Source organism: Aotus nancymaae, unplaced genomic scaffold (genome assembly GCF_030222135.1).
Source record: "Aotus nancymaae isolate 86718 unplaced genomic scaffold, 86718_ANA_hifiasm-v0.15.2.pri h1tg000028l, whole genome shotgun sequence".
In the NCBI taxonomy this organism is placed as follows: Eukaryota; Metazoa; Chordata; class Mammalia; order Primates; family Aotidae; genus Aotus; species Aotus nancymaae.
In genome coordinates, this window is record NW_026988441.1 from 23065656 (window position 1) to 23089293 (window position 23638).

General features: G+C 46.6%; 1 non-coding gene across 1 annotated transcript; it reads right to left on the reverse strand.

Moving 5' to 3' along the window:
- Nucleotides 1–4106: 4106 nt before the first annotated feature.
- Nucleotides 4107–4206, reverse strand: LOC135276886 (small nucleolar RNA U13). Its single transcript, XR_010344440.1, has one exon. It is a non-coding gene; the product is annotated as a small nucleolar RNA U13 (small nucleolar RNA).
- Nucleotides 4207–23638: the final 19432 nt, after the last annotated feature.

Sequence of the window (23638 nt, forward strand, 5' to 3'; positions counted from 1 at the left end):
TAGCTGGGATTACAGGCACGCGCCACCATGCCCAGCTAATTTTTTGTGTTTTTTTAGTAGAGACAGGGTTTCACCATGTTGACCAGGATGGTCTCGATCTCTTGACCTCGTGATCCACCCACCTCGGCCTCCCAAAGTGCTGGGATAACAGGCATGAGCCACCTCGCCCAGCCCTTTTTATTTCTTTTCAAAAATTCATGAATCACCTGAATGTTTTTTTTACAGAAGTCTCTCTGGCTGTTGATAATATTTCCCTGATAAAACCTAAATGAACCAAATAACAGTGAAGTGACTCACTGAAGCATAGCTGTACTCTTCTTCAACCTCTCCTTGGTCCCATCCTCTCCTCAACAGACCAGGAACTTGACCCTAAAATCCAGGAAACTTTCTGCAGAGCCATTCAGCCCAGCCCATACCGATTAAAGCAGTCACTCATGAATATTCCCCATAAGGATGCCTTTTCAATGGCAGCCTGAGTATTCGCTGCCAGCATATATCCAGCATAATCGCATTTGAAAAGATTGCATCAACAGACCCTAATTTGGGCATTTTAAAGGAAACACGAAGTCACGATATCACGTTAACTAATAACTCTGCAGAAATTACAGAAATGTTAGCATTGCAGTGGGAAAGAAAAGCCACACGCCCTCTTTACACTCCCTCTCCCCTCTCCCTACCCCACACAGTGACTGATGGCAATGGTGAGGCTGTGGAGAGTGGCAGCTCTGGTCTCCGGTCCTGTCTTACCCACAACCGGCATGTTGGTGGCCATGGTGGGCTCTCAGCATGAGTGGCAACAAGACAGAGCCAGCAGGTACCCTACAGGCCATCGTGAGTTGCTGCTGAATTAATCGGCTGGCAACCAGGAAGATTTGCCGCTGAGTTTGATGAGACAGCTTTCTATATGCAAGAGAGCCGTGGCACCAGGAAGCCTTTCTGCCAAGAGACCACGGCCTCCCTCAGTGTCTTGGCTATTTATGTCCAACACATTAAGAAGCTGCTTCCAAGAGGAAAATAAAGAAATCAAGCCCAGCTGGGACCTGGTGAGAGCATCCTCTGTGTCCTGGGTGGGAGGGGTCCTTGCCAGGGCTGCAGGTGTCCAGCCTCTGCTCTCAAGTGCTTGAGATCCAGGGTGAGTGGCAGGTGAGCACTGGGCCCACAGTTATGCAGGTGGCAGTGACAGGGAGTATCAGCAGGATCACAGAAGTGCACAGTGGAACTTGGCCCACGAAACGAGGCTTCATGTAGTTGAGTCTTGAGAAGTAAGTAGGATTTTGACAGGCCAGGGAGCTACACTGGGCAGGGAGATTGACACCAGTGATGCCGAGGGACCTCTGTCTGGGGCGTGTTATCAGGTGAAGAAACCAGGCTTCATTTCTGTAGGCAGGAGGAGCCTACAGTAACTGATCGGAGGCATTGCTGTGAGAAGAGCATCTGTGAGGGCTCTGAGAACACTGTTTTGTGTTTAGCACTTACTTCGCCCGCTCTTCCAGACCAACACACGTGCTAAGTTGTAATTTATTTACTCACAACCTTCTCTGAGTGCGCGTCTATGCCTGTGCTGTGCTCTGTCCATGAGGTGGGCACGGGCTCTTTCCAAGACCACGTGGGCGTGAAGGACCTTTGGGGCTCATGCTCCTTGTTCAGCTCCTGGCCCAGGGTAGACACCTACAATTTTGTGTTGAATAAATAGCTCCATACCAGGTCTTCAGATGATCAGTAGAACAATCAGACCCATCGCTTAAGGTTCTCTTCTGCGTCTTGTTACCCACGTGCCACGTGGGTTCAATAGCTTGGCAGGTGACCACAGTCAAGGCGGTTTAACAAAAGGATTTGATGCCTTGCAGCAAGTAAGGTGGACATCAGGGATAGTTCTCAAAGCAATGCCTCCCAGAACAAAAGTGAAAGCCGGGCTTTTAGTGCACTGGTGAGCTGAGTCATCCCATGTGGAGATGGAGCAAAGGCCGTCTCTGATCATGTTCCACACACCTCACGTGTACAGAAAATGGTGAATGAGCTCCTCCCTGGGCAGGGCTTTTAGTATGCTAACAAGGGGAGTTCTCCAAAGTTCCTCTCCAAAGCAGGCACCTCTGGGTCAAACCCATTTTTGTTTTTCCGGAGCTGAGATTCTTCCTGGAACTTTTTGAAACAAGACGTCTGGGTGCAATCGTCACCAGTGGGTGCTTATTCACAGTGCAAGCACAGAAACCTGGGGACCATGGGTTAGGCTCTTGCAAGACTTCCCTGAAAGATCGGACCGGTCACTGACATTTGTCGACATTTCCCCACTTTTCCCCTTGATGAGAAAGTCCACTGCATGACGAAGCTGGTTCTCCTAGCCAGACTAGATATAGAATGGTTTCTGGAAGAGAGAGCTTAGGAGCTGCAGCTTGAATGATACTTCAGAGATCTCATTGTGTTTGCCCTCCAGCCATCTATTCTCCCTTCTGCTGCTGCCAGCATCTCGATTTGCCTTGAAGAATAGTCCTCCTGTTGATCTCAGAGAATGTGGGTCTGGTGCCCAGCTCCTTGCTGCACACACCAGCTAGAGCAGTTGACAGCTGACTCAGGACGACAGCCATGCCATCCCTGACCCTCGTGGCTGGTTCAGGAGCGTGCATGTTAAATAGGTCAATCTACTATGGATGAATCCCACACATTTTTCTACAACTGAGAAAAGGAAGATTATCTTGTCTTGGAGACTGTGCAATAAAGCCTCTGGGGTGGACTCCCCAGGAGTGTGGTCAAGTTGCAAAGGTAGAACCAGGAGATGGAGGGGGTCAGGGTCTGATTAGAGCTGGGGAAAGGCTCCAGGTGGTTCACCTAATGTGACAGTTTCTAAGTAATGAAGACAGTTTGTAGGTAATGAGGAAGAGTTCTCCAGCCAGGCTGTAGCCCCAAACAAGCTACCTGGTTCCCAGAAGCATGGCAGACCAATGCGTCCTTCCAGAGTGGCCCCGGGGAACACTAGAGGGCCATTCACTGAAGGAAGCACCACACCGAGAGACTTCCATCCCAAAGGTGCAGCAATGGCAGATTTGGCAAAAATAATTGGAAAAACAGTGTTATGCATCTCAAATTATTCCACATCTCTCCGTCTCTATCGCCACCACAGGCATTCAGGCCACTGTTGCCTCACCCTGAAAGACTAAAACAGCCCTCCATTTTCATCCACATCCTCCTGTCTTCCATTCTCCACAGCGCATCCAGAATCATCTTTTTAAAATACACATTCTGTTAAATCACTTTCCTGCTTAAGCTCCTCTGATGACTTCTCATTCAAATGAGAATAAAATCCAAATTTCTTACCAAGACCTGCTTGGCCCTAAAAGACATGTCCCCAGTCTCCTCTACCTCATCTCATGTGACTAAAATTCAGCCATAATGGCCTTTATTTTGTTTTGCAAACACATCAAGCTCCTTTTGACCCCTCGGCTTTGTTCTTCTGGTCCCTGTCACCTGGAATATTCTTTCTCATAGTTTCCTGATAGCTGAATCCTCAACCTTCTGTCCCAGCTAAAATGCCACCTCCTCAAAGAGTTTTTCTCTTTCCACCATATCTTCTCCACCTCAATCGTTTTTAACCTAGGTAACCCTGATAAATTACTTCGTGACATTCAAACATGTTTCTATAGTGGCTCTAAATAACTGAAAGTCAGTTACGCAAGGGCAGGGACCTTGTCCATCCTTGTCCACAGCAGTTTTTCAAGGTCCTAGAATGAGTGTCATGTTCCGTATTCCATTAGTATTTGTTAGATAAATGGCTGGATGGCTGGATGGCTGGATGGATAAATGGTGATTGTCCGTGGCAATGCGGTTCCTAGATGCTACTGAAAGCAGCCACCCTCAACCAGAAGCACTGGACTTAGGAAATTTTGAAACCAAAAAATCTCCAGCTTTTAGAGCCACAGAGCACTTGGCAAGAAACAGGTTTCTCAGCACAGCCTACCATCAAGTGTAGAAGCAGATGATTCAGATGAGAGCCAGCATCTTTCATTGCAATGAGATTAAATTTGCTAGTAGGATCAAGTGCAAGTCACCTTAGTTTCTCCCTTCTGCTTGCATTGAGATCATGACTAACTTTCCAATTGCCATGATGTGCACAACGTGGGATGGGTCACGTGCTGGTGGTATGACAGGGTTTGAGGGAGGCACATCTCACACGATTATGAAACCCAATATCACACTTACAAAATACACAGGGATCAACCTATTGTATTTTGGAAGGAAGGGAATAACTTTGGGAATCAGTAAAAACCCAGCGTGTGCTTCAGCTGTCTGTGGGCACTTGTTTTCCTCACTCCAAGAATGACCCATTCTGGAATAATCTGAACACATTTAGCTGTGCACTTCACCTGGCAGACACCAGACAGTCATGCAGTTCAGACTTCTGACACAAGATGAAAGTGGTTCTGAGCCCCAGTTCCTTCCAGCAGTGACACTTCCCGACATCATCAATCACTCAGACCCAGAGAGTGGGCAGAGAACTTTGGGCTAAGGTCTTCGGCAGCCCTTTAGCTGATGAATGTGTCTGTGGGTTCAGAGACATTTTTCATGTGTTCTTTTTTTTTTTAATCAAAGTAATACATTGAATGGTTAAAAAAAAAAAAAAAAAAATCAAAAGGTAAAGGAATAGGTTATTATGAAAGCCAAGTTTAATTTACTTCCCCAATCTCATGTCTCAGAGATAATTTCTTTAGATAATTTCTGTCTTATTTCCTTTGTTCTTTACCTCCATTGTGTGAAATAATATGAATGTATATCTGTGCTGATTTATTAAATTGAGGCCAGGCACAGTGGCTTACACTTGTAATCCCAGCACTTTGGGAGGCTGGGGCTAGAGGACTGTTTGAAGCCAGGAGTTCAAGACCAGATTAGGCAATATAGCAAGTCCCTATCTCTACAAAGAAAAAAAAAAATTTAAGAAACGTTAGCTAGGCAAGATAATGTATACCTGTAGTTCTAATGACTTGAGAGGCTGAGGCAGGAGGATTGCTTGAGCTTGGGAGGAGAATAGATTCTTTAATCAATATCTTACTCTACTTGCTTTATTGTACATCTGTTCATTCATCTGTCTCTGTCATCAATCCATCTTATTTTTTGATGAGTTTCAAAGTAAGTTGGAGACATCAGTGCACTTCACCATCAACACTTCAGGCTTCAATGCTGATCCAGAGTTCAGGGTCAGCCATACAGTAATGACCACAATCAAGTCTTAGAACGTTCCATCACCCCAAAAAGTTTCTAATACCAATTTGTAGTCAATACCACTCTCAGCTCAATCCTTTTCTTTCTTTATCTTTTTGAAATGAAATGTACATAAGATTCAATACATGGATCTTAAGTCTACTCTCAAATGAGTTTTGACAAATGCATATTCCTGTGTCGCCGAAGTCTCTGTTGAGGTACTGAACATTACCACTGTCCCAGGGTTTTGCCCAAGTCCCTACACTGTCCCCAGCACAGAGACAATGACTGTTCAGATTTGTTCCAGGGTAGATTCATTTTCCTTGTTCTATAACTCATACAGAAAGCATCTGTACAATAAATAGTGTTTTATGAACAGCCTTTCTTTTTCACTCAGCATAATGTTTTTGAGATGGTTCATGCCACTGCCTGTGTCAGTTGTCTCTCTGTTTGTTTGTTGATGGACTTGTGGCCTGTTTCCGTGAGTTTTTGCTCATCATGAATAAAGCTGCTATAAACATTCTTGTGCAAGTATTTTACTTGCAGACAGATGTCTTTATTTCTTGCAGATATGCACCTAGAAGCAGAAATGCTGTGTGGATTTAGCTTTATAAGAAACCATCAGAATGTTTTTCCAAAGTGAACGCACCACTTTATGTTCCCATTAATAATACTTCAGAATTCTAGTTGCTCAATCTCTGCTGATATTTGACTGTTCTGGTAGTTGTGTCTCATTATAGTTTTAATTTGCAGTTCCCTGATGACTAATGATGTTAAGTGCTTTTGTGTGTGTGTGTTTATTGGCACTTGTGTTTGTGTGTGTGTTTGTGTGGGTGTGTATTTTTGAAGTGTCTGCCTACGCTGAAGTCACAAGGTTATTCTCTTATAATTTTCTTCTAGAAGTTTTACTTATTATATTTTTAAAATATAATATTGAGATATAATTTGTATGCCATAAATTGTAAGTGTGCAATTGAATGGTGTTGGTAATTTATTGAGCTGCACAACCATCACCACAGTCTCTGCTGATATTTGAGTGTTCTGGTAGTTGTGTCTCACTGTAGTTTTAATTTGCAGTTTCCTGATGACTAATGATGTTGTGTTTTTTTGTGTGTGTGTTTATTGGCACTTGTATTTGTGTGTGTGTGCGTGCGGGTGTGTTTCAGAACATTCCCGTCATTTCAGAAACGTTCTCCTACCCATTTAAAGCCAACATCACTCCCAACCCAGCAGTGGCCAAACAGCGCTCTGCTTTCTCTCTCCATACATTTGCCTAGACTCTAGACATTTCCATTTACAGGAATTAACCCGAGAAAATTAAAGCACATGTCTACACAAAGACATGTAAGTAAATATCCATAGCAGCATTATTCATAATGGCCAACAGCTTGAAGTAACTTTAAATATAATTCCGCATTATTGCTTGCTCTAGGAGCTCTCTGCTCTCCACTTTCTGGATGAGAATCTCGGCACCTCTAACCTTGTCTCTGCCTTTTCCGTCTACTCCAGCATCCCCCTCCAGGATCCACCTTCCATCAGCCACATTTCTACCTTTACATCTGAAGGCCATTCACACTTTAATACACTTTTTTTTTTTTTTTTTTGGAGATGGAATCTCACTCTGTCGCTAAGGCTGGAGTGCAGTGGCACCATCTCGGCTCCCTACAACCTCTGCCTCCAGGGTTCAAGCAATTCTCTTGCCTCAGTCTCCCAATTAGCTGGGACTACAGGTGCACACCACCACACCTGGCTAAGTTTTTGTGTTTCAGTCGAGGCAGATTTTCACTGTGTTGCCCAGGCTGGCCTCGAACTCCTGAGCTCAGGCAATCTGCCTCGCTCGGCCTCTCAGGGCTAGCATTACAGGCGGGAGCCATGGCACCAGGCCTTAACACATCTTTCCACCTCAATTAAGTCTCCCATTCTTCATCCAACTGTGTTTCTATAATTGAAATCTAATAAACAATGTTGGTAATATTAATGCCGTATAAGCACTCATTTATGCATTGAAAAGTGCCAGGTGGTGCTCCAGCTGCTGAAGTTACTGTGGCGAACAGACAGGAGGAGTCTCCTGGGAGTGAGGGGTGAGAGGCAGACAGTAAGTGAAAAGACAACGGATCACACGATGGTTTAAAGAAGTGTTGTGCTTCGGAGAGCAGGGCTGCATCTCAGTCGCCCTGTGTCCAGCTACCTCACTCCTGTATCACAACCGGCTGCTCCCAACACTAAGGTCCAATGGGCTTTCTTCTTCCTCTTTATTGATTACTTAAAATTATGCTTCATTTGATATGTTTCATATTTGGAATTAAACTCACAGATGCATTTTAATAGGCAATTGCATCACACACTGGGGGCAGTTTTGGGGAGTAGGGGAAGGATGGGGGATGGGGAGGGTGAGGAGGGATAACATGGGGAGCGATGCTGGATATAGTATACACCTAAGGTAAAAAAAACAAACAAAAAAAAAACAAAGTAAAATGAACATAACTTTAAAAATCTCTACCCCATTCTATTTTATTTATTTATTTATTTATTTTTCTTGAACTCCTGGGCTTGGAAGATCCTCCTGCCTTAGCTTCCTGTGTAGCTGGGACCGTAGGTATGCACCACCACACACTGCTAATTTTTTAATTTTCGTAGAGATTGGGTCTTCCTATGTTGCCCAGGCTTGTCTCAAACTCCTTGGCCTCACACAGTGTTGGGATTACAGGTATAACCCACCACACCTGGCCTCTTTTTAACTTTTCTAACATCCAAGGTTACTCATGAGAAATATCACTTTTTCATTCCCACTCTTCATCGCTGAATTTATTTTTATCTCTCTGAAAGCTTTTAAGATATTCTTATCTTTCATGAGAATGTGTCCAGACATAGGACCTTGGTAGACCCTTTTAAATTTTTTTTAGAGACAGAGTCTTGCTCTGCTGCCCCGCCTGGACTGCAGTGACACAATCATAGCTCACTGCAGCTTCCAACTCCTGGGCTCAAGTGAGCCTGCTGCATCAGCCCTGGAAGACCCTTCAATCTGAAACTCAAATGCTTCAGCTCTAGAAAAGTCTTTTCTGATATTTATTTGATGATCATTTTCTCCCATCCATTGTCTCTTTTCTTCTGGGGTTTTTATTAGATGTGGGATATTTGGTACAGTTTCTCTCCCTATTTATTTATTTTGTTACTTTTTGATCTTTATTCTGGAAGATTCTTCCAACTTTATTTTCCATATTTTTCATTACTTCTCATTATCTGTATTTGATTTACCAATTTCAGTTATTCTTTTTGTTTTGTAGCTAATATATTTTTTGAATCTTGTTGAGTAAATTAAGAATCACGTTCTCTTTTCTTTTAAGTTCTTTTCTATTTTCTTAATTGACTATTTTCTCTGGGGTCATGTTTTCTATTTGTGCATTTTGGCACTTCCTTTCCTGCTTGCCAATGCTCCTCCTACAGTCGGTGATGCCTGGGTGGCCCCGAACTTACACGGTGTCTGACTAGGAGCTCTGTGTGGGTGAAGAAGAACATTATGGTAAAGTATCAGGCCACTGCCCATCCCTCTCCTTGCCAGAATGAGGAGGGTATCACTCGGCTGCCATTGTCCACCCAAAATGCCTTTGCATTCTCCATGTATCTTTTCAATGTTTTTAGAGAAAAGCCATATTGGGCTTTGCTGGAAGCAAGCTGTCCCACTGAGCATCCTCCTCTGGGAAGCAGTGAGTGGGACAGTGGCCTGCTGGTGTACTATTGTACATTTCCAAGAATTTCCAAAATTTCCGAGATCCCAGCCACTCCTTAAGGACCCTGAGCCCAGGTCTTGTCCAGGGTGCTGAAGGACAGACTGGCTTTCACCTCCTCTACAGTCTGGTTGCTTTTCTAAAATGCAGCTTTCTCTGTCCATAAAACTATTTGTCTTCTAAATTTTGAAGATAATTTTATTTGTGCTTGTCTTTTTCTCTTTGCTGTTTACTCCCTTTTCAACAGATAATTTTTATTTTAGCAGTGTTCCAAGGAAGTCATAAATAAATAAATATTCACATTCTCCCACTGGCAAGCTGAAGCTACTGAAATGTGACCAGAACAATTCATTGGCACAACTGGTAGATCATCGTTGGGATTCCAGGCATATAAGCAACATATACAAAAGGTACACGTTTTATATACATAAAACCTTAACGTGTGTTACCTTTAAAGATTGTTTTGTTTTCTCTGGTGATATTAATTTTTTCATAATTATTATCAAGTCTTTCTTTTAAACAGCCAGTATGCTTCCTTTGATAAGATAATAAAAGAGCCATGCAACTGAACTCGTTCCTGCTCTTGCCTTAGCTACCAGGAAGTGCTGCGTTATATTTAGTGTACAGCTACGGAAATGATCTCAATCTCTCAACTCTAATACTGCTTTTAAATATATTTAATCTCTCAAAGCAATGACATATATATAGTATATGTAGCATATATCATTACTTTAAGAGATTAAAAATATATTTAATACATTTATGTGATTTTGAGTTAACCTCATCTTTTAAAAGATAAGTAGAGGGGCCGGGCGTGATGCCTCATGCCTGTAATCCCAGCACTTTGGGAGGCTGAGGTGGGTGGATCATGGGGTCGGCAGATTGAGACCATCCTGGCCAACATGGTGAAATCCCATCTCCACTAAAGCCACAAAAAATTAGCTGAGTGTGATGGTGTACACCTGTAGTGCCGGCTACTCAGGAGGCTGAGACAGGAGAATCACTTGAACCTGGGAGGTGGAAGCTGCAGTGAGCTGAGATCATGTCACTGCACTCCAGTCTGGACGACAGAGTGCGACTGTCTCAAATAAAGAGAAAGAAAGAAGAAAGAAAAAGAAAGAAAGAAAGAGAGAAAGAAAGAAAGAAGAAAGAAAAAGAAAGAAAGAAAGAGAGGGAAAGAAGGAAGGAAGGAAGGAGGGAAGGAGGGAAGGAGGGAAAGAAGGACAGGCTGGGCACCGTGGCAAATGTCTATAATCCCAGCACTTTGAGAGGCCAAGGAGAGTGGATTGCCTGAACTCAGGAGTTGGAGACCAGGCCTGACCAGCATGGTGAAACCCTATCTCTACTAAAAACACAAAAAGTTAGCCAAGCATGGTGGCACGCTCCTGTAACCCCAGCTACTCAGGAGGCTGAGACAAGATAATTTCTTCAACCCGGGAAGCAGAGGTTACAGTGAGCTGAGGTCGCACCACTACATTCCAGCCTGGGTGACAGAGTGAGACTCCATCTCAAAAAAAAAAAATTGTAAGTAGAATACAAATCGTAAATGAATAAAATAAACTTAAATGCACTCTTGATCCCCTGTGTGATGGAATCAAGGAATTCTTAGTATGAATGGGTCCTGAGCCCAAGCACTGTACATTGCTGCAATCAGGTACAACAGGTTAAACTGGTAGCCAGGCTTCCTTTGTGACCATTTTTCAAGGTTCCAGGAATCTTTCTGGTAGAGTCCCCACCATAGGGGAGAGGGAGCCAGGAATAGCAAAATCATCCAGTAAGAACCCTTCGTGATTTGGGTTGTTTTATAGGAGAAATTCTGATGGAGTGTGCTGTCTGTTATACAGAATGTCTCCCAGCCAAGCTTCTCAAGAATTCATAATTTAGAAATACACAGACTAGAAAGACTGCTAGCACAGCAGAACTATTTCATTATAAACTCAGATTCTCATGCAAAAGTGACACGATTGGGTTGCTTAGTAGAGATTAACCAAAAAAGGAGAAAGGTATAAACATAGAGTTTGTTTTGGCTTGGCTTGCTTTTTGAAAATTTATGTTCACAATAGCATGGTTTGGGATGAAAGTATTGGACTGAAAGGCTGTTTGTTTAGCTGGACACCTTGAAGGGGAGGTGAGCCTGGACTCTGACACTGGATATGTTGACACTGACATTTGAGGTGGCTTTCTCCATAACTTTGGAGAGTGGAAATGTCCCATGTGATTCAGGGAGAATAATTCTATGTTCCCAGGGGAGAGCTGATGGAGAGGGGAAGAACACAGAAAGAAGCCACACACATTGCATGGCATCATGGCTAGGGGCCAGTGGACATTTTCCTTAACCATATAGTGGATACCACTTGAAAACAGAACCATGTCCTGGAGGCTGTCAAGGAGGATGAGCTTCTCTATTCTCTCTCTGTATAGCGGCCTTAGTGTTTCTAGCCATCCTTGCATGCCAGTGTCAGCCCTCCAGAGCTCCTGGCTTTCTATAGGGTGGGAAGGGGAAAGTCTCAGCTCCAAATGCCCAGCTCTCTCGGGCCCGTGGCTTCATCTCCCTGAAGCCATGAAAACCCAAGCTCCCTGGCTGGGGAGACTGGCAGGTCATGGTTATAACTTTAGTTTCAGTTTCTACCCTGGTTTTATTTTCTGGGTATTTGTCTAATTGTTGTGTGCTAATCCATGCATTTGAAAACTCATGTTTGGGTTTTTGTTTTGGGTTTTTTGTTGTTGTTGTTTTTGTTTTTTGCATTTTATCCAACATTATTGGGAGTTTGTTTTGGAATAGGTTTCAGACATAATTTTTATTTATTTAGTTGGCTGCCATGCTGATAAAGGGCTCTCTGTGTCTGCGATGTGAACCTTGCCCTATAGCTCCATGAAAACTGCTTCATCCACGTCACGAATCACCTTTACTTTAGCCAGAATCTATGGACAAAAAGCCAACTGTCCTTATATTTTATTCCCTCTGCAAATTTTTGATACTAGTGACCACTTTTTTATTTTTGAGGAGTTTTACCATCTTGCCTTCAATATATGCAAATACTTTTCACATTTATGCCTCTAGCCAAGACCTTGGCTGTGATCTCCAGCCGTGCATGTCTGACCGTCTCTTTGACGTCTCTGCTCAGATGTTTTAGAGGCACCTCAGAATAGCATGTCTGAAACACAGCTTCTGTAGTCCCTCCTGCAGTGCCAGGATGCCCCGATCCCCAAACCTTTACCTCCCTTTTTTATCACATCTCAGAGTATGGCACACCATCTACCACTCCCTTGAACCAACTGTGAAATGTACTCCTTGGTTATTTTTTTTCTGCTCCTCCCTCCCAATTTCCGCCAGCCTAGACAGCTCTGTCTTTTGTTTTAATGTGCAAACTGTATTCAGATTTCAAACTTACCCTTGACACCACACTTCTCTATCTAGACTGCAGCCCCTCTTAACGTAAGGTGCACCCCAGCCCCTGCATTCTTCTCTTCCTCATCTTCTGCCGCACTAACAACTTCTCTCCATCTGTGTATTCTCTCTAGAGGAACCAGGGGACCCGCTCATGGCACTCAGCACCACAAATATTTCTTTCTTTCAATAAAGAAAAGAGATGTATTTCCTATAGTTCTGGAAGCTGGGAAGTCCAAGGCGGAGGGGCGACCTCTGAGGAGGGTCTTCGTGCTGGTGGGGCCTCTCTGCAGAGTCCTGAGATGGCACAGGCATGGCAAGGGGGCTGAGTGTGCCAGCTTAGACTTTTCTTCCTCTTCTTATAAAGCCCCAGACTCATCATGGGGGCTCTACCCTGATAACCTCATCTAGTCCTAATTGCCACTCAGAGGTCCTGCCTCTCAGCACGGTTACAGTGGTGGGGATTACGTGTGCACATGAGATTCGGAGGGGCATTCAAACCATAGCCTTCTGTCCTGGTCCCCCAAAACTCATGTCCTTCTCACATACAAAACAGAGTCATCTCATCCCAGTACTTCCAAAGCCTTTTTTTTTTTTTTTTTTTTTTGAGACAGAGTCTTGCTCTTTTGATAGGCTGGAGTGCAGTGGCACGATCTTGGCTCACTGCAACCTCCGCCTCCCGGATTCAAGCAATTCCCCTGCCTCTGCCTCCTGAGTAGCTAGGGCTACAGGCATGCGCCACCACTCCTGGCTAATTTTTTTGTATTTTAGTAGAGACAGGGTTTCACCATGACCAGGATGGTCTCAATATCCTGACCTCATGATCTGCCTGCCTCGACCTCCCAAAATGCTGGGATTACAGGCATGAGCCATCACACACAGCCTCCAAAGCCTTTTTTTAAAAAAACAAAACAAAACAAAAAATGGGGTCTCACTCTGTTGCCCAGCCTGGAGTGCAGTGCCACAATCATAGCTCACTGTAACCTCAACCATCTGGGCTCAAGCAATCCTCCTCCCTTGGCCTCCTAAGCATCTGGGACTATAGAGACATGTCTCCATGCCTCGCTATTATTTTTGATTTTTTGTAGAGACAGGGTCTCACTAGGTTGCTTAAGTTGATGTTGAACCTGCTGAACCCCTGGGCTGAAGTGATCCTCCCAGCTTGGCCTCCTAAGGTTCTGGGATTACAGGCATGAGTCATGGCAGCTGTCTCAAAAGTCTTAACTTGTTCCAGCATCAACTTGAAAGTCCTAAGTCCAGAGCCCCATCTGAATCTGATGTGCGTGAGACTCAAGGTGAAACTCATCCTGAGGCAAATCCTCCTACTGTGAGCCTATGAAATCAAACAAGGCATCTGCTTCCAAGATACAATGCTGGGATGGGAATAGGGCAGGCGTTCCCACCGCAAAAGGCAGAGATAGGTGAGAAGAAGGGAGTAACGAGCCCAGGCAAGTCCAAAACTCAGCAGGGCAGATGGTAAATCTTGAAGCTGGAGAATCACCTCTTTTCACTCCTGGTCCAGCATCCCATGCACATCGGGAGGTTTGGGATCCCAAGGCCTCAGGTAGCACCCCTCCATGCCCCACCATGGCTTTGCTGGACTCCATGCTCCTGTGCCCATGGGCTGGAATCTTTCCCAGGTGATGCTGCAAGCTGGCTGCTCTGCAGTCCTGGGGTCCCTGAGGTGGCCCCTCTCTCACGGCTCCACTAGGTATTGCCCTAGTGGGGACTCTGTGGCAGCTCTGACCCCACCTTTCTGTTTGACATTGCCTTAGAAGTGGTTCTCTGTGGGGGGCTCCATCCCTGCAGTGAGTTTCTGCCTGGGCACCCAGGCTTTCCAGGACGTGCTTTGAAATTTATGTGGAGGAAAGCCCCCATTGCTCTTGAGATCTGCACACCTGCAGAATTAACACTGCATGGATGATACCAAGATATATCATTTAGCACATCAAATATTTGTTTCTGCACTCAGAGCTAAGTCCCAAATCCTCCCAGTCCCCCTTGTGAGCCGCTGGACTGACTCTCCAGCCCCTCACTCCACAGGCCAGCCACCCAGCTTCCTTTCTGTCCTCCTCAAATGTGCAGAGGCCTTTCCCACCACAGGGCTTTTGCCTTTGACATTCCTGGGAGGGTGGGGCTCTCTTCCAGCCCAAACCTTTCCAGGCCTGCCTTTTCCTCTCCTTTGGCGTTCGCCATAGAGTTCCCTCCCCAGAGTCCTTCCCTGACTGCACCATTTGAAGCCAGCCTACGCCCATTCTGTGTTATCACAGCACCTGTCTATGCCTAGTTTTGTATTTATTCATGTGTATTTCTTGTGCCTTGCCTGCATCCCCACTGGAATATCAGTACCATGAGCACAGCAGCATTTTCTTTCTTGTTCCTTAATCTGTGCCCAAGCCTGGCACTTAGCTGCTCGTCAACAATGTGTTGAATGTGTGACTGCTGAAAGGACAAACGGAAAATCAGGACCCATTGAAGATCTTTCAGTGCACAGCAGGCACTTTGCTGGGCGCTGCTGAGCCTCCCTACACAGCAGCTGTCTGTGGCTGGGGGGAGCTGCCCTCAGCCACGTTTCATCTGAGTTCCTGGGAGTGCTGCTCTTTGCAGCATCTCTGATTCAGAGCCGCAGCTGATGGGAGCAGAGTTGTTCAGAATGACGATCAAAGCGCAAAGCTGGAGACCACGCGCACCAGGCATGGGGCGGGAGCTCGCGGGCCTCCACGCCTGGTCCCAGGAGGGTGGCTTTGTGAAATTCATGTGGAAACTTGAAGAGGTTGATATGCCTTGAAAAAGATGCCAGGTATTTTATTTTCCACATTGGACTATTTCTGAGAGTAAAGAGGTGTTGGAAACAGATGCTCGGTGCCACAGAGAAAAATCAGCACTGAGACAAAGGATCTTTCAGCAACACGACTTTTACATCCTGGGCTGCAGGAAGGGTACCCTTGCTAGCCATCGTGCCACTAGAGTATAATGAACAAAAGAAAACACAAATTTATCCCTTACGCATTTGTGGTCGTCCTTACTGCTGTGTCTGATCTCCATTGGCTGGAGCCAGACCTCACAATCTAAGCTAAAACCTGATTGGCTAACAACTTAAAACTTCTCTAAACAGGTAAAAGCAATGAATAGCTGGGACATGCCTGTGAGCGCGTCCAGCACAGATATCTTGGTTAAAGTACAAGGACATAGAATGTACTACGTGCCTGTAAGCATGGCATCTCTAACAGCTACATAGGATAGGGCTTATCAAAGAGTTATTAGCACACTTATGATTTACTCTTTAACAAGAAAGGAAACTTTAAAAAGAAACTTTTTTACTTCCCACAAAAGGGTACTACTAATTAGTATGCCAGAAAAATAGGCAAAAATTAGAACTGTGCTAAGCAAACTCCATACGTGATCACTCCTGGGAGATTCTAGCTGATTTTTCAGAGAAGGGGCGACTGCCCTCAAGGTCTAAAAAAGGCAACTCGGATCATAGAGAGCACGAGCTGCATGCCAGGAGGCCTGAGGTCGGCCCATGAGGTCTCACCTGTGAGCTGTCCTCACGGAGGCAGCCGAGTCACCTCTTGGTCTCTTTCTTTATAAATTGGAGGTAATAATGCCAGCTCCATCTCCTCCCACGATCACATGAGTCATAGCACTCCAGAAACCGTAATTGTTTTAGAAATTTTTGGTGATATTGCTATTTGTTGTTTTCAGTTTTCTTCAGCTTGAAGTTACAGAATTTTTTAGCTTTAAAAATAATTTTTTCCACTAGAATTTCAATATTGCTTACATTACAAAATAGAAAAAGGGGCCAGGCGCAGTGGCTCATGCCTGTAATCCCAGCACTTTGGGAGACTGGGGTGGGCGGATCACCTGAGGTCAGGAATTTGAGACCAGCCTGGCTAATGTGGTGAAATCCCGTCTCTACTAAAAACACAAAATTAGCTGGATGTGGTGGTGCACATCAGTGCTGGATGTGGGAACGCACGGAGTGGGTGTGCTGCAGAGACTGACAGGGGCCGGGGAATGTGGGGGAAGCCCCGATGGTGGGCCTCTCCACAGGGCAAGGTAAAGCCCCCTGGGAAGTCACTCTTGCTATAACAGACCCCAGGTACTCGGCTTTCTGCTCTTCCTTCCCTCTGGCTTTCCCCTACGCAAAGCGCTTGGCCTCTTCCTCCTTCTTCCCTTCCTTGGACATTTACAGGGCAATTTCTAGACTCAAGGCTTGGTTTCAGGGGCTGGGAACCACAGGAGGGAGAACGAGCTGTGCGGATCAGGAAGAGCTGGGCTCCTTCCCATCTGAAGCCATCCACTGAATTTGCATCCCAGATCAGCCACGGAGCATGAATAAATAATGTGGCTCTCCAAGCCTCATTTCTTGAAGTAGAGGAATGGCACTTAACTACACCCACTTCACAAGCCTATTTTCAGAATACTGTGAGGGGATGGGTGTAGGGAGCCCAGCCCAGCATGCAGTTTATGTGCTGGACCCTCCTTTTCTCTCCGTTCATCTCATTTCCTTCCTTCGCCAGGTGCCAGGAGGGCCTGGATCCTTCAGCAATGACCCCTACGAATTGGTTGCTGGGCTCATCATCCTAGTGACTGGGAGATTCCTATGGTAACAGTGAGTGAGACTCTTTTTTTTTTTTTTTTTGAGATGAAGTCTCACTCTGTCACCAGGCAGTGGCATGATCTCGGCTCACTACAACCTCCACCTCCTGGGTTCAAGCAATTCTCCTGCCTCACCTCAGCCTCCCGAGTAGCTGGAACTACAGACATTCACCACCATGCCTGGCTCATTTTTGTATATTTTTTTTACTAGAGATGGGTTTTCATCATGTTGGCTAGGATGGTTTCGATCTCTTGATCTTGTAATCCACCTGGTTCGGCCTCCCGAAGTGCTGAGATTACAGGCATGAGCCACCACGGAAGACATGGGCCTGCTGGAGCCGCACCCAGAAGACCTGGAATGGCCTTGTTTTGGGTGCAGCAGCTCACTCTCCCTCTCTCATGGCTGGTATATGCCTCTCATGCTCCAGCTGACCAGTCCTTCCTGTAAGCTCAGGTGCAGGCCCCAGAGTCATGCATGATTGAACTCCTCCCCAAGTTGGTCAGAGGCCCTGGTGGGAGCCCCTTCCTAGGCTGCTGGCCTCTGAATGGCTGCCCTTGTGCAGATGTTGGCCCTTGATCCAGAGATCACGTCACCTCAAGTATGAATAGACCTGTGCTGCTCCCACAAGAAGGAAGGCAGTGGGCTGGGGAGACAGGTGTGGCCAGCCTGCTCACTCCTCCCAACAAGGGTCAGTTTGCCCCTTTCCTTCTTGAAGATCTTGGAGCTTGCCTGGGAAGTGGCTGGAAAACAAGATGTCCTGAAGAAGTCATAATTTGGCTCAATCAATCTCTGTCAGCTTTCTCCTTTCTCCTCCCTGCACTCATGCCCCCTCCCTTCCTCCGGGCTTCTCCCTGCTCAGAGGGTGGCTGTGACATGACTGGGGGTCCCCTGGGCCTGTAGATAGAGCACTTTCTGCAGCTCCAGTCATGAGGCTGTTCTCTGCAGGCTTCTCTCAGGGAGCGGCTCTGGTCTTGTGTTTACTCCCTTTGAATCCTCGTCATCTGAGCACCATCCCCAGCACACAGTAAATGTTTAATAAACTGCATTTATCCAGTGAACCAGTGAGTGAATTCTCATGAACACACGCTTATGGCATATGTGGGAAAAGGCTGTGCAGGGCGGGGGTGCTGTCCAGGTCCCGTGACGCTCACTGCAGGTGTCAGTTTCATTAAGAAACACAGCAGGGACCCAGCTGAGCTTGTGTGTGTAACCTGACTTATGGTCATGGCTGCACAGAAGGGTGAGCTGTAAAGGCTGTTTCCGGGCTCAGGATTGATTAGTGATGTCTGCCATGGGGAAGAGCGGGGTGGTAGCTGCACCTGTGTCATGTGTCTGCAACCCTGGGCCTAAGCCATCTGATCATCATTTCTGAAACCTCTTTAGCCTGAAAGTAGCACCCAGTACAGCCCTGAGAAAAATGCATTAGTCTGTTCTACAGGTAATGTCTGGCAGAACCTGGTCAGCATCATCCTCCTGGCTGCCTATAGTTAAGAAGGGACAGAGACATCATTTCAGTCCCAACACAGTGATTGTCATATGAAATGCCAGGCAACCCCTGAAGCTGTGCATGCAGGAACTGCTTTCCCCAACATCCTACACAAATCCCAGACTCTCAAGCCCATTTCCCTGAGAGCTCAGATCAGCCCCAGTTTCAGACCTGTGGGACCTTTCTTCTTTCCCTGGTGCTCTCCCCTGAAAGGAAGCAATTGTGTTCCAAGCTCAGGGAAGGGCTTTGACACCCTGAGTTAAATGCAATTCTGACTTCAGAGCTCTTGCAGGGAGGTTCGGTGTTCAGTCTGGGTGAGTGAGCTGAGTGCTTGGCCTGGAGGCAGAATGAATTTCTGTTTCAGAACAGCAAGAAAGAGATTTACTCAGCTATCACTGTCACCTCACAGCCCAGCAGGGGATGGCAACTCCACAGAGAGAGACAGGGGGCCTTCACCTCTCCGGGCCTCGGTGCAGGGTGGTTTTTCTTTTTTGGAAATTAGCAAAACCACGTATGCCTTCTGTAAGCTGAGGCTGAGAAGTGAGGCCTTGGTACCCAGAGCATGTTCCATGAAGCTGAAGAAAAGGCAGCAGACATGGGCAATGGAAGAGTGTGTGAGCCTGTCTCAGCCAAGAAGGGGGTTTCACACCAGGCTGCTCCCAAGGCAACCTAGTTCAGCGTCAAGCAGAGAAATGTTTGCAACCTGGATGCCTATAGCTGTTCGCTTGGATATGTAGCAAGGTTTCTGAGAGCTAGGGTTCTACTGAGTCAAACTCTGTGTGCACCATGAGATGGCAGTGACAGAGGTGGGGCCATAAGGAGGGGGAGATTGTTCGTGTCCCACTGTGCCTCCATGAAGCCAGAGCCTGCCGACAGTCAACCCCTGCAACTACAGCTCTGAGGGACTTTTAGTTCTGGCCATTCTTGCACAAGTTGGAAGCAGCCCTCACCAACGCTAGAGGAAAGCTGACAGGTGGATACCCCAAGAGTCCTCACTCCTTGGCTGTGATCACCCTGTGCTGTGTTCCACACTGACTCTCAACATTCTCCAGTGGGATTCCAGCCAGGGGCCCACGTCTTAACCCAAACATGCAGACAGCTCAATTCCAATTAGCTCCTTGTCCCCTCTTTTCCTGCTTCCTAGAACCCTGAGGGTACTCTCCGGGATCACCTTCCAGGTAAACCAACTACACTCCTCCCTCATTCGTGGTGTGTTCCTGGGGCAACCTGGTCTGAGACAGCTGCTCTCAAGATTGGCTTAGGCTCACCTGGGCAGATCAACATCCATCACATCCATACATATCCAATCCAGAGATCTTCAGTTTAACAGAACCCATCTTCCTGGATAGGCTGGTACCGTTTTAAATCACACAGCCCCTTGTTATACACACATGAACACTTTCTCCTAGTGGTAACTTATTTCTTCTTCTACCAGTGTCTGTGGAGCAGAAAGGGATGAAGCCCAAAGAGTCCCTGCCTTGGAAGGGACCACATCTGTCCGAGGAAGACCGCATGGACAGCGACTGTCGACATACAGGAAAGTAAGGCTGAGCCCCCAGGGGAGGTGCAGGGTGGAGACCCCAGGGACTCTGAGGCGGGTCCCTTCCCGGCTAGAGAAAAGGAGCCTCAGGAGCCACATTGGAAATGGTGGCAGAGAGCAGCTGCACCTCGGGGAACCGTGGCCCCAAGGGTGGTGCCCTTGATGGGGTAAGTACCATGAGTCAATGGGAAAGGCCACGGGTGCACTTGGTGAAGGGTGGGGTGCACCCTGGTGGGCTGGGAGATGATTTTAGGCAGCGCACTTGTAGCTTGGGTTCCCCAGAAAGCAGAGCACGAGGCAGAAGCTGACTTTGATGACACTTTGCTGTTGAGTGACGTCCCAGGAAGGCAAGGCGAGGCAGGTAGAGGTGAGCTGTGTCTGCCTCTGTGGTCGTGTTTGGTGAGAACATCATGAGCGGAGCGAGGCTTTGTCACAAGTGGACCACTCAGTATCTCAGTATGTCTTTAGGGAGGCCGGGGGGACTGCTGGGCCCCAACACAGCATAGGGTCTGGGGAGTGGGATAGGCAGGGGAAGGATTCGGCCATAGGACCCTGTTTTCCACTCATCCAAATTTCACTCCATGGGGTGTAAACACCCCAATACCCCATCCCTGGGGGTTGCCGTGCGCACTGTGGGTGGGTTTCTCAGCATCTCACACTTCCACAGCAATGGATAATCACCCAGGCAGGAGTCAGAGATACACACAGCAGGAGGGAGCAAGATACTTTTAGGGTGGGCTTGCGAGCCACCAAGGGAGGGCCCAGAATGGCTGCTTTAGAAGGCCTGAACTGTGGAGGAGGCGGTGACAGCTCTGTGGCCAGGGAACAGCACTAGCTAGGCCAGAGCCACATCAGCCAACATGGGCAGCCCAGAGATGGCATCTGATATGACACAGAGACATCAGAGGCTGTGCGTTGATTTTCCTGTATCTCAGAAAAATAGAAATCCAACATATTACACCCTTGATAACGCAGACTTTATTTCGACAATGTCTAAATAAATAATAAGCACACAGCGGGAAGGTAATCATGACACTAGTTGTGAAGGGGCGTGAGTGTGAAACACTGGGGCAGGGGAGGCGGGGAGTGAGCTGTCCAGCTTGCATCGTTCTAGGCCAGGGTGTCTAGAAGGGATGCAAGGCAGGAGGTTCATGAGGAGCCTGGGGCCGGGGACTGGGGGGCCTGCGTTCACAACAGGGGACGCTTTCAGGCAGCTGTGTTTTGGTGATGTTCAAAGGTTGCTTCCAGGAAGGAATATACTACCGTGGCTTGTTACTTTATCAATTGAGCAAATAGGTCTGCACTGGGGGCCACGCCTGGGTGTGGAAGAGCGCAACCCAAAACATTGCATACCCTGGAGAACTTTCTCTAACTCCAACTTTTTTTCTTCTAAAAATTAGTTAGATTGGCCAGGCACAGTGACTCACGCCTGTAATCCCAGCACTTTGGGAGGCCAAGGTGGGCAGATCACCTGAGGTCAGGAGTTCCAGACCAGCCTGACCAACATGGAGAAAACTTGTCTCTACTAAAAATACAAAATTAGCCTGATGTGGTGGCGCACACTTGTAATCCCAGCTACTTGGGAGGCTGAGGCAAGAGAATCACTTGAACCCGGGAGGCAGAGGTTGCAGTGAGCCAAGATCGCATCATTGCACTCCAGACTGGGGAATGAGAGCTAAACTCTGTCTCAAAAAAAAAAAAAATTAGATAGATAAAAGTAGTATGAAAGATATTATTATGAGGAAAAACCTTGCATCCTTTTAAAATAATAATTTTAAAGGACTGAAATTGTGTTGGTGAGAATGTGGAACAGACTGCACTCCCATGCTCTGCTGATGGGAGTGTGTATTGGTGCAACCACTTTAAAAAACCATTGTGGAAGACAGTGTGGTGATTCCTCAAGGACCTAGAAATAGAAATTCCATTTGACCCAGCAATCCCATTACTGGGCATATATCCAAAGGATTATAAATCGTTCTACTATAAGGACACATGCACACGAATGTTCATTGCAGCACAGTTCACAATAGCAAAGACCTGAAACCAACCCAAATGTCCATCGATGATAGACTGGACAGGGAAAATGTGGCACATATACACCATGGAATACTATGCAGTCATTAAAAACGATGAGTTCGCATCCTTTGTAGGGACATGGATGAATCTGGAAACCATCATTCTCAGCAAACTGACACAAGAACAGAAAATCAAACACCGCATGTTCTCACTCATAGGCGGGTGTTGAACAATGAGAACACATGGACACAGGGAGGGGAGCATCACACACTGGGGGTCTGCTGTGGGGGAGTGGGGGGACAGCGAGGGGGTGCGGAGTTGGGGAGAGATAGCATGGGGAGAAATGCCACATATAGGTGAGGGGGAGGAAGGCAGCAAATCACACTGCCAGGTGTGTACCTATGCAACAATCTTGCATGTTCTTCACATGTATCCCAAAACCTAAAATGCAATAAAAGGAAAAAAAAAAACTATTCGTCAATATGTCCTACAGCCAAACTTATGCCTATACTGTGACCCAGCCATTATACTCTTAGATATAAGCCTGATACAATGTGTTCTTATGTGTACTGAAAAGTTGTTTAATTAATTTATTGGCAACACGATGTATAAGGGCAAAATCTGGAAACTACTCAAATGCCCATCAACCAGAAAATGGAGACACAAACTATTGTGTTCACACTAGAACACAATGCAAATAAATGCTTCATGACTGTGTCTCAAAATCTGCCAGAGTCTCACCAACATTATGTCAAGGGGCAAAAGCCAGACATGGGAGCACGCAGATCTGCTAAGTCTGTGAAAATTCCTCAAGCTATAGGCTTGCAATATGTGAAGTTTTCTGTATCCATGTTGTACTTCAGGAAAAGTTCAAAAGAAAAAAGAAAAGAAAGTAAACAATTTGCAAATGTCTACGCTTCTACACTTTGGTGTTATTTTTAGTAGCAAATCATGTCAATACACCTTATAACTGATTACAACGCTCAGCTGATTAAAGCTGAATCAGAGATAGTGGAGGAGGTGAGATCAGAGGGAAGACGCCCAGTTGAGGGATTTTCCTGTGTCTGATGAGAGAAGCAGGTGATGGAGGAGTTGCGGTGGTGGCAGAGATGCTGGGACTCCCTGTAACCTGCATCACGACGTGGGGCGGGAGATCTTGGTGCAGGGCGAGGACTCACTTCTGCCTACAATCATCGCCCTTCTTCTAATTAGGGACTGGAAGGTCCCACACACGTGCCGTTCAGGGAGATAACTTGAAATCAGTGCCGTCATCTCCAGGGAGGAAAAAAAGGGAGGCCAGAATCTAATTACTGCTTTTCTTTTTGGTTATTCCCAAAGCAACTGTGTAGCCTCTCACTTCTTGTGCAGTGTGACAGAATGTATTTCTGTGCCCATGTCAGACGGTCTTAGTGAGCCAGCCACGGGGAAGGGCAGCTGTGCTCTCGGAGACAGCAAGACAAGACACAGCGGCTGAGTCAGCCAAGCCGAGGGTGCAGGCAGAGCAGAGTGCAGCAGCTCCAGGGTCCGCCCCTCCCTGGACACAGGGGCGCCATTCCCCCGACTCCCTGAGAGACACTGGGCTGCCGTGTCGCCCTGTCATTCAGCAAGAGAAGCAACCACCCTCAGGCCCTGGCCTGGGTAGTCTCAAACTAACCCTTCGAATTCCCTGTACAGTTTTCCCATCTCCAAAATC